Raw genomic sequence first — 16,462 nt, 5'->3', positions numbered from 1 at the left:
GGCAAAGTGCATCAGCTGAGGTTTGGTCAGAAAAACAGAAATTAAGCCAGTAATGTGAACAATCTACAAGCCAAGGAGAGAGGCCTCAGCAGAAACCGAATTGGCGGACGCCTCCATCTTGGATGCTCCAGAGCTGTGAGAAAGTTCATTTCTGTTGTTGTCTGAGCCACTCGGTCTGTGGTACTTGGTTACGGTAAACTAACATCGTCTCCGGTGCTGTAATCTTAGTCACAGCCTTTGCCCTGGAAGGAGGAACTAGGCCTTGACCGGAAGCCTTTCCAAAGCTGTTTGCATCGCACCCATAGCCCCGCCTGGTTAGGCAGCCAGATTTAACAAGCCCAGGCCTGGGATGTGTCTCATGGAGGCATCAGGATATTCCTTTCTTCAGAGTGTCATTCACGTCCTTCTGCTCAGGAAAGAATCTGAGGACAGGCAACATCTTGGCGAGGCTCTGGACTCTTCCAGCTGCCTTGGCTGGGAGGACCTGTGGGATGCACTGGGAAGGACTGGGGGAGAGGTGAGAACAGCAGGGGTGAGGATGAGGGAAGAGAGAAAGAAGCGTTTTCTCCGTCATGGAACCAGATTTCTTTCAATGGGTGGGAGGAAGACACTTTATGAGGTTAGAAACATAAGGAGATGCAGGAAGGGAGCGGTGTATGGTGGGTTCGGGACTAAGGGATCCAGAGGTAGCTCAGGTGTCCCAGCCTCTTCTGCCTCCCTTGATTACATCAGGAGGCTAATTTCCTCATAGCTAATTGCATCTATTAACCTTGATTATTTCCTTCCCTCAGTCTCTATGTATGACAAATTCACTGTGTCACTGAAAAAATATTTATTGAGCATGAGCACAGTACTGCCATGTAGCAATGGCGCAGACAGCCTCTGCCTTCATGCTGCTCCAGTCTGGGTGGGCAGGCAGGGCACTGAGCAAGCACCACAGGGAGTGTTGAGTATCTCACAGGGGCAGTAGGGGTGCTGCAGAAGCACTACAGAGAAGGAATACTGGATCTGAAGACCTCAGTGAAGAAATTAAGACCTGAGAGATGAAGGGGGTGTGTAGAGAGAGTTCCAGGCAAAGAGAACTATGTTATGAAATTCCTGAAGCAATTCAAGTGTCAGCATATGACACAGAAGAAGCCCAGGTCCTGGACTGTGGAGTGACCAGGACAGTGGCAGGGCCTGAGGCAGCAGGTGGGAGCCTGCTGGAAAGAGCTTTCTAGGAAAAGGTAAGGATTTTGGACATTCCCAGAAGGTCAGTGGGAAACTATGGAAGGATTTAAGCAGCGTGACTGGCTCTGCTGTTTGTTGGGTAGATGATGTGTGAATCGTAGACCAAGCTGCTGTGATAGTTGTTCACGCAAGAAATGATGGTGGCTTGGAGGAGGGTAGTTTTGGTGGGGACTGAGAGAAGTGACAGAGAACCTTGGGAACATTCTAAAGGATCTGATAGGGGGTGAAGGAGAAGGAAGAGCCAAGTGTGACTTTCAGATTTCTTAGAAGACCGTGAAGAGCTGGAAAACAAGAGGGTCTAGACATCACTCCATGAGGTCTGTCAAGGGGAAGCAGGATTTAAAAAAAAAAAATTGGAGTATGGGGGCCCAGGGCAGCTCAGTTGTTTAAGCATCTAACTTTGGCTCAGGTCATGATCTCAAAGTCTTGAAATTAAGCCCCAGGTCAGCTGCCTGCTCAGTGGCAAGTCTGCTTCTCCCTGTGCCCCTCCCCCTGGCTCATGCATACATGCATGTGCTTTCTCTCTTTCTCTCAAGTAAATAAATAAAATCTTAAAAAAATAAGAGTATGGAGAAGGATTAATAATATCTGGAAACACTGTTGGGGTGCCAGTATGACAGCACATTGTTCACAATATTTGTTGTCTCTCCTGAAGGATGCTCAGCTGATAGCTGGCTTGGCCATATGACTCACTTTAGCCCATGAAATGTGAACGCAAGTGACATGCATCTTTTCTGAGTGGAAGCTTCAAAAGCCAGCTCATGGCATTGCATGTGTCTTTTCTCTCTGCCAGGGGATTGGCAATGTTTTGCAGGCTGCCTGTGAATGAAGAAACTGGGTCCATGGACGAAGGCATGGAGCAGACCCCAGCCACCCCACGTTGGGTGAGGGAACATGAGTGAGTCTCTGTTTTTGTGTGTGTGAGAACCACTGGGGTTTGGCCTCATTTGTTTCTGGGGCATATATGCTGACCACCCCTCTCATCCTCTAGACTGTGAGTTGTTTGGTGAGTTGGGAGCGTGAAGAACATTCAGTTAGGATTGAAGGGCTATATCCAGGGATGGATCTGGTTTTCGTTAGGGCAAAAGTTGGAGAGACTATTCGGGGAGTGGTTTGTAGGGCTCACTGTGGAAGAGTTTGGGAAGGATGGAGGGAGGCAGGATATGGGCAGGGCCAAAGACAATGCAGAGAACAATGGAGAATGGAGAGGGAACCCAGGACAATAAAGGGAACTGTATTGGGGGAATTCCCAAGGAAAACAAAGACGAGAACCATGATGAATTTGGTTATGACAAATGGGAAGGCGATGGGCTCTGAGGCTCAGAAGCACATAGTGCTGCGAAAGCAGCGCCTCAATCCCCACCCCACCCCCAGTCCCATGGTGAGACTCAACTGGCCTGAGCTATTCATCACTCTACCCTGAATTTCAACTATTTGTGGGGTGAATGAATTAATGAAACGTACGGATCCACGCTGTTGGTCAAATCTCTCCCATTAGCAAAGGGTGCCTCTCAGAAGTCTGCAAACCAAGGTTGACCGAGGGCAAGTTACCCAACCTCTCTGACCTTGGTTTCCCTAGCTCTAACATGGGATAATAATAGTCATCCAAATCATGGGGCTGTTCTTAGAAGTAAATGAGATGCTGGACAGCCATCCAGATTTTGGTATTTGTTTTGTCCTAATTTTCATAATGCCATCTCTGCTGGTGCCCAGTACAGACAAATATGTCACTCCCCTCCACGAGAATGCCACCCATTCCCTCCCCCCACCAATCTTTCTGCCCCCAGCCTTAGCAGAGAAGAAAGTCACTTGTCCAAAGACCCTCTAGGCAGATTGAAGACCCAACCCAGGGGTTTCCCTACTATCCTTGAACAAGTCACCACAGTCTAAGAGTCTTACAACAACACACATTTATCATCTTCTGGTTCGAGAAGTCAGAAATCTGAACTGTGTCTCCCTGGGCTAAAACCAAGGGTCACAGGGCTGCACCCCTTCTGGAACCTTGAGGGGAGAATCCATTTCCTTGCCTTTTCTAGCTTCTGGAGGCCACCTGTATTCCTTGGCTCATGGTCCCTTCCTCCATACTCTGAGCTAGGCACTACATCCACATCCCCTTCTGACCCTCCTGCCTCCCTCTTTCACTTGTAAGGACCCCTGTGCTTACATTGGATCTGCTTGGATAATCCAGGATAATCTTCTCAAATCAAAATCCTTAATGCTTCATCACATCTGCAAGGTTCCTTTTGCCAGGAAAGATAATACATTGGCAGGCTCCAGGGATTAGGACATGGGCATTTTTGGGGGGCCATGATTTTGCCTACCACAGAGGGCAAGTTGGAAATTGGCTGTCAGGCTTTAGAGATTCTTTGCATCCCTCCCAGTCTCCCCAGCTGGGTGTGGATCTCATCTTTCTTTCCTTTCCTTTCCCATTTATTTCTGGTCCTACAGCTCATTAAAAAAATATTTTACTCATTTATTTGAGAGAGAGATAAAAAGAGAGAAAGAGAGAGCACAAGCATGGGGAGAGGCAGAAACAGAGAGTCTCAAGCAGACTCCGCACTGAGCATGGGGCCCAATGCGGGGCTTGATCCCACAACGGCCTGAGCTGAAACTGAGAGCCAGACGCTTATCCCACTGAGCCACCTAGGTGCCCCTACAGCTCATTTTAAAATGGATATCATCAGCTAGATGTCATCCCCCAGTCCTTAAGAACAGTGGTCCAGATCAAGGACCCCCTTTGATTCTGTCCACTGGGATGAGCTAGATCAGACATGGTCTCTGGGTGGACCCTAGTCTGGGAGAGCACAGTCCAAGAGAAATTGAGTGTGAACCACCAATGTGAGTCACATATGTAATTTCAGGATTTCTAGGAGTCTCATAAAAAGAAAGGTAAGAAGGAATAAATGGTATTAATTTTAATAATATACTTTTTATTTAACCAAATATAATGAAATACCATTTCAGATGCATCCAGTATAAAAACTATTAATGAAATAGTTTATATTAAGCCTTTGAAATCTGGTATGTATTTTATACTTTAGCACATCTCAGTTCAGACTGGCCAACTGTGCCAGTGGCTGCCATGTTGGATGGTACGGGCCTAGAACAAAAGCTTGTGAGGGCCCCAGGGCCTAGAACAGTCCCTGGCACAATAGGCCTTCAGATCTGTGGAAGGCAGGAGTTAAAGGCTTAGGTTCTGTTCTGTAGCCCTCAATAGCTGGCCCACGGAAGGAAGGAAGCCTAAAGAGGTGGGTCCCTTGTATCTAATCTGCATAACCCCTCCCAGGCATTTACTCTTCAGGCCATTTGTCTCTGCTGGTTCCCACTGGGTCTACTCTTACCTGGACAACCTTGAAAAATGCACTGTTGAGCCCCATTCAGTGCTTAGTCCTACCTGGAAGGTAAAGGACAGAAAGGGAAACATGGGTTCTATGGAACCAATTCCTTGGGGACCTCAGCGGGTGGTGGGTCAAGAAGAATGTCCCCAGCCATGTCTTACCCAAGGCCCTTGTGATATGGTTCTGGTCCCTACTTGCCTCCTGCCTATCTATCACCTTGTTAGGGACTGAACCATGTCCACCCCCTTCCCCCAAATCTGTGTGTGGATGTCCTAACCCCACAATGTGACCAAATTTGGAGATGGGGCCTTTGGGGGGGGCATTAGGGTTAAATGAGGCCATGAGGGTGGAGTTCTAATTCCATGGGACTGGTGATGTCCTTGAAGAAGACGAAGAGACACCAAGGACACGCACACACCCAGAAAAGTGCATGTGAGGACACAGGGAAGCCACCTGCGAGCCAAGGAGAGAAGCCTCAGGAGAAACCAACCCCACTGACGCCTTGATCTTGGACTTCCAGCCTCTAGAACTGTGGGACACTAAATGTCTGTTGTCTAAGCCCCCTGATCTGTGGTGTTCTGTTGTGGCAACCGGCAACAGCCAACTAATAATACTAATAATACAAGCCGCTGCTCTCCTGTCCTTGGCACTGCCCTCGAGCCACACACTGGTCCCTCAGCAAGTTAAACACACGGTCACCACTTCACTCAGCAATTCCATTGTGAAGGAAACACCCAAGAGAACTGAACAGACGTTCACACAAGAACCTGTACATGAATGTTCACAGCAGCTCCTTGTAGTGGTCAGAAGGTGGAAACAGGGGTGCCTGGGTGGCTCAGTTGGTAAAACGTCCAATGCTTGATCTCCGCTCAGCTCATGATCTCAGGCTCGTGAGATCAAGCCCTGCGTCAGGCTCCACGTCCAGCACGAGATTCTCTTTCTCCCTCTGCCCCTCCCACCTCTGCTCTCTCTCTAAAAAAAGAAAGTGAAAACAACCCAAATGTTCATCAGCTCATGAATGGATAAACAAAATGTGGTATGAAATGAAATATTATTCAGCCACAAAAAGGAATGAAGTTCTGAGACACGTCATCATGTGGCTGAACCCGGACAACACTACGCTTGCTAAACGAAATTAGACATAAAAGGACAAATACTGTTATCACCCTATTTACATGAGGCAGATCGGTAGAGACAGAAAGTGGATTTGTGGCTGCCAGGGTTGAGGGAAGAGGGGAATGCGGAGTCACGGCTCATGGGGATGGGGTTTCTTTTTGGGGTGATGAAAATATTCTGGTCATGGACGCAACAAATTGAGAATGTGCTGAAAACCACTGACTTATGCCTTGAAAATGTTGAATTTAATTGCATGTGAGAGGCATCTCAGTTTTAAGACCCACAGGCTGCCATATTGGGTTTCCATCCTCTCCTTGATTCTGCTGTATCATGTCCCCTCTGAAACTGCATGTGCAGTTCATTTTACTCAGAAAAAAGGGCAGGGCGCCTGGGTGGCTCAGTGGGTTAAGCCTCTGCCTTTGGCTCAGGTCATGATCTCAGGGTCCTGGGATTGAGCCCCGCATTGGGCTCTCTGCTCAGCGGGGAGCCTGCTTCCCTCTCTCTCTCTCTCTGCCTGCCTCTCTGCCTACTTGTGATCTCTCTCTGTCAAATAAATGAATAAATAAATCTTAAAAAAGAAAAAGAAAGTAAAAAAGGCTTCACTGCCACCTCCTTTCCCCCCCTACTGGTAAAATTCAGGCTCTGTAGTGTCCAGGAAGAGAGAGCTTTGCTGTTGAAAGTTGTCGTTATTGTCTGTATTGATGTTAAGATACTTCCACACATTCTGAGGTGCAGAGCTGGGGTTGAGGATGGGCAGGGCGAGGGTGGGGTGGGGTGGGGAATTGTTTTCATTATAAACCCTATGCAGATACATTTTTAATTCTATTTTATTTTTTATTCTACTAGAATTAAATAATAATTAAATAATTATTAATAATTAAATAATTAAATAGAATTAAAATTCTATTTTATTCATTTTTATTATATATTTTTTAAAGATTTTATTTGGAAGTAATCTCCATACCCAACGTGGGGCTCGAACCCACAACCCCGAGATCAGGAGTTGCACACTCTTCCGACTGAGGCAGCCAGGTGCCCCTATTTTTTTTTTAATTTTGTATTGCCAAGATGATTATTAAAAATCTGACGGAAAAAAAAAGCCACCCGGGACCGAGTGATGGCTATGTGGGTGTTGTGTTTGGATCTACACTGCACATGGGCCCTAATCACAGGGCCACACTCCAGAGGTGGCTACTACCAGGTTTTAATGAGCTCTCTCTCCAGGCAACATAGAGGGAATTCGAATTAGCATAACAGGTGTTAGAATGGCTTTCACTTCAGTAAGATGAGCCCACGTCAACACGCACATTGGACAGAACACTAAGGAGGCTCGAGTTCTGTGAATCCAGTCGGCTCTGTAGCCTTGGAGTTTTCTGACCCTGTGCCCCCTGGTATAGGGGTTGCTGCCTCCCGAGGGTGAAGAGATGGGCGGACCTATGGCTACCTTAGGGTTTCATCGGTTTCCGGGGAACCTTTCATACAACGAACGCGCCTCACGGGGTGGAACCTGGACCTCACCCATAGTTCAGAGGAGGTTGTCTGGCTGTTGTATCGTGGGTCTGCTCCTCAGTGTTTACACAGTGACAGCTTGGACCGGCCTTGTCTTGACGAGACACACTCCCTAGCGCTCTCAATGACGGGGTGACCGACGTCTCTCATGACCATGAATGGCCAAGCTGGCTGTGAGGGATGAATGTGGCCCTCCCCCCACCCAGTCCAGCCCCCCAGTACCTCAGCATGTGAAAGAGAGGTCTTTACGGAGCTATCAAGTTAGAATGAGGTCATTAGGGTGGCCTGAACCCCATAGGGCTGGTTTCCTTATAAAAAGAGGAGATTTGGACGCAGGCATGCTGGAAGGAAGAGGGTGTGAAGAGGCAGGTAGAAGATTCTGGAAACAGATCCTTCCCTCTCAGCCCTCAGAAAGAACCAACCCTCCGGGCACCTCGATTTTGGGCCTGTAGCTTCCAGAACTGTGAGGCAACACGTTTCTGTTGTGTAAGCCTCCCGGCTGTGGTCCTTTGTTACAACGGCCCCAGCAAACTAATACACGGGGTTATGTGCATCTGTAGCAAGGTGACATCCGCCAACTGTGGTTCTAGGCCACTTCCAAAGGCACCAGCCAAACCACGGCCACAGTGTGGTACCTGCTGCACTGCGGGCGCAGAGCCCTGCCGTTACGCAGCCTTTCGGCCACCTGCTCACTGCCCTGGGGAGTTGGCTGGAAACCCGGAGGGGCGACTCTGCCTTGCTGCTCCTTTGAGCAACATTTGCTGTTATAAAACCCAAGGCCAGCACTTGACCCCACTTAACTAGCTCTTTCCCATGTGGTGTGACCCCAAGACCCAGACTTGTCATAGCAAGAGTCAGAGAGACGGAGGGTGGGGTGGCTGAGCGGCTCTTATCTGGGTCTTTCTTTTGGAGAACATTTCCCCCCTCCCGGGGGAGACATGAGAAGCAGCGAAGCTAGCTGGTCAGCAGGGTGCATTTTGGAGGGGGAGACAGAGATGCCCCAGAGCAGCTAAGAGACAGAAGGAGTCCGAAGTGAGGGATTTACCAAGCAAGAGCTCGCTGTAGGCCGGATCTCTGTTAATCATATTACTAGTTTCAGCTCTTAAAAGTATGACGTGAGTGCTGCTGACTATATTTCAAAAAAAAAAAAAAAATAGCTCCAACAGCGAATATTTAAATTCTATCTAAAGTCTCAAGCTCTGTGGTACGTGGGGGGCTCAGTCGGTTAAGTGTCTGCCTTTGACTCAGGTCATGATTCCAGCGTCCTGGGATTGAGTCCTGCGCTGGGCTCCCTGCTCAGCGGGGAGTCTGCTTCTCCCCCTCCCTCTGCTTCTCCGCCCTGCTTGTGCTGTCTCTCTCTCTCAAATAAATAAAATCTTTTAAAAAGTCTCGAACCATATGCTCTGGACCTAATACGCATCATCTCATGAAATTGTCACCGGAAGGGATGAGATAGGAGTCATCATTACCCTCCCTGTTCTGCGGGAAAGGAAGACAGGCCCAGGGCAGTTGGATCCTTGCACCAGGCCACAGGTCGGGCAGCTGCTGGGCAGGGCGCCCACTCATACCCCCTGCACTCCGTCTTCCAGTCCGCTGAGACTCAGGTAACCACAAACTTGCTCGAGGTGGAGACCAAAACCCACAGTTAAGGCCTCAAAGGAGGATCGGCATAGTGGGAAGACAGTCATGCTGTTATAATCTTGCTCAATGGACGAAGGTGCCAAATCCTGTGGGACCCCATAAGGAACCTCGAGTTTGCCTTGAAAGTCCTCACAATGGATTTATATTGGAGAAAAACCAAACAGGACTGGTCAGAAATCACTTGTTTTAAAAAAAAAAAAGTATTGCTGTAGAAAGAGAGAAGAAAAGCAAAACCACTCTTAACCACATAAACATACAAAGAGTCTAATTCCTAGCCTTTGAGTTTAAGAACAAGCTTAGTAGAGGCGCCTGGCTGGCTCAGTGGGAAGAGCGTGCAACTCTTGATCTTGGGGTTGGAAGTTCGAGACCCATGTCAGGTGGAGAGACTACTAAAAAAGGAACAACGAGTTTAGTAAACTGCTGTTGAATCTTTTATGTCATCAGATTTTATAAACCATCCTTGATTTTCCAAACCAACTATTGCTTTTCATCTATGGAATTCATTTGAAAGTGTTTGGAACCTTGAAAAGACTTCAGGTATAAATATCTCTAACAGGAAAGAAAAACTAGCACGTTTCATTAGCACTGGGAGCCTTCTTCTCTTTTTTCTCCTTGGGTGTTAGAAGCTTGGGAACAGTAAATAACTGTGGAATTCAAAAATACATTTGCTTTGAGATTTTCTCTGGCCTTCAAATCCAGCTAACACTTCATCGATTGAAAACTAACTTCCATTCTTAAAGGGGAAGCACATCTTCTGATCCAATGTTTTTTCTAAAAAGGGGGTTTATGTGTTTTTAACCCAGTTGTGGGAATAGTCTATTCGAAGCATAACACCTTGGGAATATGATTTGCTTTAGGAAATGAAGATTTATATATTTCTAGGACAGAAAGTTCAGGAAAGGGGACTAGGCTGTAAGTGCAAATAACTTTGTTTTTTGTTTTGATTTCTTTTGATTTAAAAAAAATAATTTCAAAGAGCCTTTTATGCTGCATTAAAAAGCTGGAATTCAGGGGCGCCTGGGTGGCTCAGTCAGTTAGGCATCCAACTCTTGGTGGTGGTTGTTTTTTTTTTTTTTTTAAGATTTTATTTATTTATTTGACAGAGATCACAAGTAGACAGAGAGGCAGGCAGAGAGTGAGGAGGAAGCAGGCTCCCCGCTAAGCAGAAAGCTTGATGTGGGGCTCGATCCCAGGACACTGGGATCATGACCCAAGCCGAAGGCAGAGGCTTTAACCCACTGAGCCACCCAGGCACCCCCAACCAACTCTTGGTTTTGGCTCAGGTCATGATCTCAGGGTCATGAGCTGGAGCCCCTCATTGGGCTCCTTGCTCAGCTTGGAGTCTGTTTAAGACTCTCTCTCCTTCTGCCCTGTCCCTCTGCTCTCTCTGTCTCTCTGTCTGTCTCTCTAAAATAAATAAATGAGGGGCACCTGGGTGGCTCAGTGGTTAAGCCTCTGCCTTCGGCTCAGGTCATGGTCTCAGGGTCCTGGGATCAAGTCCCGAGTTGGGCTCTCTGCTCAGCAGGGAGCCTGCTTCCCCCTCTCTCTCTGCCTGCCTCTCTGCCTACTTGTGATCTCTGTCTGTCAAATAAATAAATAAAATCTTAAAAAAATAAAATAAATAAATGAAACTTTAAATCATTGACCTTTGGGGATTAACACAACTTCTAGCCTCTCTTCTCTTCTTGGAGGTCAGTGGGAGCGAGGCTGAGAGTTCTGGGAAGTTGGTTCTCTGGCAAACAGCCCCCATCCCAGGGGGTTTCTAAAAGTCACCGCATTAACCTGAAGGCAGGTGTGGTTGAAGGGGCTTGTTTTGAATAACCAAAGACATTCCTTCCATTTTATCACTCTTACCACTTAAGGAAATCCAAGGGTTTTAGGGACTCTGTGCCAGGAAGGGAGACAGAGACCAAACATATACTTCTTGGGGCGCCTGGGTGGCTCAGTGGGTTAAAGCCTCTGCCTTCGGCTTGGGTCATGATCCCAGTGTCCTGGGATCGATCGAGCCCCACATCAAGCTTTCTGCTTAGCGGGGAGCCTGCTTCCTCCTCTCTCTCTGCCTGCCTCTCTGCCTACTTGTGATCTCTGTCTGTCAAATAAATAAATAAAATCTTAAAAAAAAACAAACATATACTTCTCACTCGAAATCACAAAGTCACGGGCCGCTATTGAAAGGTTTTTAGCAAGAGTCTGAAATGATTGGTTTTACCTATGTATAAAGTGCCCTTGAGGGGGGCCTCGGGGATGGACTGCTGAGGCCCGGAAGACCATAAGGAGTGAGTATCAGTGACGCAGCTCTTCTCCCTCAGCTCCAAACCCATCCTCCTCTGCTCTGCGTTGTGATGCCGAGCTGGGAAACCACATTCCTGCTTTGCCAGATGGCTCTCTGTGAGATCCTGGCAGTAGGGTTTGCTAGACTGCAGAAGTCGGGTGATTAACTCGTTCCGCTTGGCTCAGGATTTCTCCCAGCTTCAGCACTCAAAGTTCTGCAGCCCCGCCCCCTGGGAACCCCTTCCCCGGGATAGTGGGACACCCTATACGCAGAAGGAACTTGCCTGCTGTTCCTGAGCGTGTTTCCCCAGCCACGCTTCCTCCTGTGCCAGCACCCTAAGCCAGTCTGTAGTTTTCAAGATCAAGTTTATCACAAACATCAGCACCAGCCGGAGGGTGCCCGCTCTTTAGCATCTCTGTCCCCCCCTCCCATCCCTAGGGGGCGCTAGCTGCTTTCTGCTGCTGCTACTTCTATGGTCTCCTGGGGCTGGGGCTGTCAGATCGTGGTCTCCACGCCCGACCAGCAAGCCGGGTCAGCAGCCCCCACCTCCCGAGACTTGTGAGACACGCAGTTTCAGGCCCTCACCCCCCAGCCCCATCAGAGACTCAGACAAAGGCCCAGCAGTCTGTGTTTTAACAAGGGGGTCCTCCAGGCTATTCGGCTGATGTTTAAGAACCTCTTAGAGTTCTCTTTGTACCCTCTCAATTGCCTATATGACAACATCACACCAAGCTGGCAATTCCTTATGTTAAATCCCACGTGTTAAAGTGTTTCTGTAAGGACACCTGGGTGGCTCAGTTGGTTAAACGGCTGCCTTTGGCTCAGGTCATGGTCTTGGGGTCCTGGGATCAAGTCCCACCTTGGTCTCCCGCACAGTTGGGTGTCTGCTTCTCCCTCTGTCCCAGCCCTGCTTGTGGTCTCTCTCTCTCTCAAGTAAAATCTTTTTTTTTTTTTTTTAAGTTATCTCGATACCCATCATGGGGCTTGAACTCAAGACCCTGAAATCAAGAGTCCCATGCTCCACTGACTGAGCCAGCGAGGTGCCCTTCAGTGCAGTTTTTAATTTGTGGTTTTAAAAATTTATGAGTGAGGTAGACCATATTTTTATATCTGTAGGGGACATTGGCATTTCCTTACATGGTGAGCTTTCTATTCATATATCCTACCCATTTACAAAAGTTTTCTGGGTTCCCCCACCTTTTTTTTTTTTAAACACGATTTTATTTATTTATTTATTTAAGAGTCATAGCGAGAGAGAGCAGGAGCTGGGTGGCGAGAAGGAGAAGCAGGCTCCTTGCTGAGCAGGGAGCCCAAAGTGGGGCTCTTTCTCAGGACCCGGGAGTCATGACCTGATCTGAAGGCAGACACTTAATGGACTGAGCCACCCAGGCACCCACTCCCTTCAATTTTTTTTTTTTTAATTTATCTGACAGAGAGAGACACAGCAAGAGAGGGAACACAGCAGAGGAGTGGGAGAGGGAGAAGCAGGCTTCCCGCTGAGCAGGGAGCCTGATGCGGGGCTTGATCCCAGGACTCTGGGATCATGATCTGAGCTGAAGGCAGACACTTAATGACTGAGCCACCCAGGTGCCCCCTCCCTTCAATTTTTAGATGCCTTTTTTGTATTTTAGGGATATGAACCCTTTGCGATACAAGTTGTAAGTATTTTTTCTCGTTTTGTCCTCTGTTACTCTTTAGCTCATGTAGGATGGGTTTACGTTTTGAAGTTGGGAAAGGTTTCATTTTGTTTGGCCATTTAACAAGATTCTCCCCTTTCTTGCTTCTGTTGTCAAATTTTTGGAAATTCTGATGAATAGTTTGGAAAATTTACCCAGCTCCTGCAAGGTTGGGAGACTCCGCAGTGTTTTCTTGTATTATTTGAGGGTTGTATTTTTTCACTTAGATCTTTGATGCACTTTGAATTTAACGTGATATCCAGGGCGAGGAGTGGATCCCAGCTTTTCCTCTTGGTTGTGTAGTTGCTCCCACACTAGTAAGTTAAAAAACTTCCCCGAAGTCCCTTCCTGAATTAAAAATGATTATAGTATTATAAGGATACGCAATTGGTTCTATTTCTGGATTTTATAATTTTCCCTTGATCTGTATGCTTATTCACACACCAATAATACATTTTGTATTGGTTTTAATATCTGGTAGAGCTACTCCCTGGGTTTTTCCTTCTCCTCCTTCCTCTTTTTCAGTTTTTCCTCCTATCTTTGCATGTTGTACTCCCAAATGAACCTCATAATCAGGTTGTTTGTGTCTAGGGAGAAACCTTGGTGACATTTTTATTAGGCTTGTGATACATTTGTAAACTAACTCCAGGGCAATTGACCTGTTTGGAATGTTGGCGGCAGCTCGGTTTCCATGCTTGGAGTCCAAGCGCCATCTGGTGGCCACTGTGCACAACAGCAATATTTTCTCTTAAAAAGTCACTGAAAGCAATAAACATCACACACACTTTCTGTGGATCAGGTACAGGGGTGGCTTCGATGAATGGTTCTGGCTTGCAGCTCTGACAGTGAAGACATTTTCTAGGGCTGCAAGTCATAAGAAGGCTTGACTGGGACTAGGGGATCCCCTTCTAAAATGGAGCCTTCACACTTGCGGAAGACAGTGCTGGTTGCTGGTAGGTTTCCGTCCTTCAGCACGCGGCTTTCTCCATAGTGTGCATCTGGCCCCCCAAAGCGGGTGGACCCAGAGAGAGGGAGGCAAAGCTACAATGCTAGATAATTTTAGGTCTGGAGGAAAGTTGCAGATAATACAGGGAGTTCTGCTGTGTCTCCTCACCCGACGTTAACATTATAGTACAAGGATCATGTTAACTAAACTGCCCACCTGGTTTGAGTTTTAATAATCTTTCTACTGATGTCCCTTTTCTGTTCTAGGATCGAACCCAGCATTCCACACTGCATTTGTCACATCTCCCTGGCGGTTCCTCTGTATTTCCTTGCCTTTCATGACCTTGACGCTTTTGAAGAGTACAGCTGTTTTATAGAATGTCCCTCATGTTGGGTTTGCTATTTTTCACGGTTGGACTGAATTGGGCATTTTTGCCAAGAATACCACGGGAATGATGTTGTGTCCTTCTCAGTGCATTGTATCTGGGTTATATCCGGGGCTTCCTAATGTCCGTGTGTCCTGTTAGGGGCGATGTTGACTTTGACCCCTTGGTTATAGTGCTGTCTGCTGTGCTTTCCACTATAAAGGTATGGTTTTCCCCTTTGTAATTAATAAGTATGTTAAGGGAGATACTTTGAGACTGTACAAATCTGGTTCCCTCAAACTTTTGCCTACTAATTTTAACACCTATCATTGGGTCTTGTCTGCAACAGTTAATACCCAGTTATGTGCCTAATAGAGATTTTTTGTGTCAGTTTTTCCTTCTACATTTATGAATTTGAATTCTGTTGAGAGAAAGAGCTGTCCCTTTCCTCCATTTACCTGTTTACCAGATCCTTTCCTTAGATCAGTATGGACTCATGGATATTTGTTCTATTCTATGGATTAAAACCTCTTAGAGTTCTTGACTTTGTAATTTTTGATGGTCATCAGGATATGAAATGTCATGCTATTGAGGTTTTAGTCAGAATCTTTCCTTTCTCTTCCTTTTTTAAAAGGATTTTTTAAAAAATTTATTCATTTAAGAGAGAGACAGAGAGGGGCACCTGGGTGGCTCAGTGGATTAAAGCCTCTGCCTTCGGCTCAGGTCATGATCCCAGGGTCCTGGGATCAAGCCCCACATCGGGCTCCCTGCAGAGCAGGGAGCCTGCTTCCCTTCCTCTCTCTCTGCCTGCCTCTCTGCCTACTTGTGATCTCTGTCTGTCAAATAAATAAATAAAATCTTTAAAAAAAAAGAGAGAGAGAGAGACAGAGAGAGCACAAGTGGGTGGAAGGGCGGATGGAGAGGGAAAAGCAGATTCCCCGCTGAGCAGGGAGCCCAGCGTGGGGCTTGATCCCAGGACCCCAAGATCACAACCCAAGCTGAAGGCAGACACTCAACTGACTGAGTCCCCCAGGCACCCCTTTGTCAGACTCTTTCTGAATACTGAATTCTAATGAGGTCGGACATCATCGATCTTTCCCATTGTGGCCTTTAGGAAATGCTTATAGTTGCTATTTTTATTTTCCTCTTGTTTCTCTAGGTTAGGATGTCAGGCTCCTAGTACAGATACAAAGGAGTCGATGTCTTGGGAAGAATGCCTGAAATACTTTAGGGTCTGTGTATGTGGTCTCTATATTTGTTAAGTGCAACTTCTGGGCTGTATGTGCCACATGTATGCTGATGAGTCCTGTTGGCCGTGGAGCCCTCTGGGAGTGGGCACTGAGATGCCGTGTGAAGTGTAATCTCTCTATTAGGGATTGACACCTGTGGGAGGGGGGTGGGAGGAACAGCACTGGGTGAATAGAGAATTTGAACTGTGATCCAGGCCCAAGGTTGGACTTGACTGATTCCACAAGGAGCTCTGGAGTGTGGATAATCTATTAGAGTCTTCTGTTGTTTGACTCAGAGCCAACTAGAATTGTCCCCTATGTGGCTCAAGGTCCTGGGTCTTTTATCCCCGACTCCCTCAGTTACCCCATGGGGACAGCCATCTGTGAGCCTTTGGGCAAGGTGGTTCTGTGCACCCCTGGGCGCTCAGGACCCAGCCTGATGGAGCTGACGGCATTCCCAGTGGCTGGAGTGGCAAGTCGTACCTCAAAGGAGGATCTAGGCAGGCTGTCTCTGCCTCCAGCATTAGTCCCAGATTTCTGTCTCCGGTGCAGACCTATCCCCTGAATTCTGCCCTTGGATGTGCGATGACTCATCCAAAATCAAGCTCCAGATCTTTTCTCTCAAACCTGCTCGGCCTGTAGGCTTCTGTTTCTCAGTTGCCAGCAACTCCACCGGTCCCAGTGCTCAGGCCAAAATCTTTGGCATCGTCTTTGACCGACTCCCCTCTTTATTCCATTACATGGCCATCTGATCTGCAAATCCCGTTGATTTAATTTGTGAAACATCCCAAATGCGAACACGGGGGACCAAGACACACACCATTTCTCCCCTGGGGTTTTACATTTGCTCCCTAACCACCCTGCTTGGGTGGTTATTCTCTAAATTATTCTCTTGTTGAAATGCAAACGTGATCATGTCCTTTCTCTGCTTATTACTGTCAGCGGCTTCACAACAAGTAAAATCCAGATTCCCCTCAAAGGCCTGTAAAGCCTGGCAAGGTTGCCCCCCACCTCCATCCTGGGCCCCATCAACCCTGACTTCATCTTCTCTTCCCCTCCTTGCTCACTCCCCTCTAACTGGAATTGCCCTCCCCCTAGGATCCCCATGGCTCCCTCTCTCCCGTCCTCAGGCCTCTGCTCA

This window comes from Enhydra lutris, unplaced genomic scaffold (genome assembly GCF_002288905.1).
Source record: "Enhydra lutris kenyoni isolate GAN:26980312 unplaced genomic scaffold, ASM228890v2 scaffoldscaffold85, whole genome shotgun sequence".
In the NCBI taxonomy this organism is placed as follows: domain Eukaryota; kingdom Metazoa; phylum Chordata; class Mammalia; order Carnivora; family Mustelidae; genus Enhydra; species Enhydra lutris.
The sequence above is the reverse complement of the archived record's forward strand: the minus strand, read 5'-3'. Positions refer to the sequence as shown.